The sequence below is a fragment of the Orycteropus afer genome, unplaced genomic scaffold, assembly GCF_000298275.1.
Source record: "Orycteropus afer afer isolate SDZICR_OR568_19922 unplaced genomic scaffold, OryAfe1.0 scaffold00391, whole genome shotgun sequence".
Lineage (NCBI taxonomy): Eukaryota > Metazoa > Chordata > Mammalia > Tubulidentata > Orycteropodidae > Orycteropus > Orycteropus afer.
The window spans coordinates 2,720,493-2,721,406 of record NW_006921978.1 but is presented as its reverse complement, the minus strand read 5'-3'; positions in this window follow the sequence as shown (position 1 = coordinate 2,721,406).

The following is a 914-nucleotide window of genomic DNA, read 5'->3' as shown; positions in this document are numbered from 1 at the left end:
CTCTTTCAGTCCATCTCGTTGAAAGTCTTCCTCATTTTTGCTGTCACTCATCAGACTTTCTGCAGAGCATGCTATCCTTCTCCATGGAATGGTCCATCCTGATAATATGTCCAAAATACGTGAGAGGAAGTCCCACCACCCTCTCTTCTAAGGAGCACTGGTTGTACTTCTTGCAAGATAGATTTGTTTATTCTTCTGCAAGTTCATGGTATATTCAATAATCTTTGCCAACACCATAACTCAAATGCATCAATTCTTTTTCAGGCTTCCTTATTCATTGTCCAGCTTTCACATGCATATGAGATGCTTGAAAATATCTTGGCTTGGATCAGGTGGCCCTTAGTCTTCAAAGTGGCACCTATGCTTTTTAACACTTTATAGAGATGTTTTACAGCCATGTATCATTTGATTTCTCAAATGTTGCTTCCATGCCTGTTGAATATGTATCCAAGGAAAATAAAATCCTTAATAACTTCAATCTTTTCTCCATTTATCATTAATTGTTTATTGGTCCAGTTGTGAGGATTTTTGTTTTCTTTATGTTGAGGCATAATCCATCGTTAAATGGTATGATATATCAATGAATACAGAACTATGGAAACATATTAAGGCAGCATCTAAATGTGATTAGACATTAAGAAATGGCTTTCAACGGATAAAAAATTTAAAGGAAGTGTAGAAAATAGCTTTAAGGGAAAAGTAGAGTGTACTTTCTAATGAAAGGATTAGTGATGCAGTAAGATACATAACTATGAACTTTGACATGTTAGAGATGTGGTGAGGAGCAAACAATGAAAGGCATATGGATAATAGACATAGAGAGAAAAAATTAGAAAAATAGACAAGACTGTTCAAAACAAAGACAAAATTATACTGCAGGAAAATGTGTGTGTGTGTTGTTGTTATATGCCGTC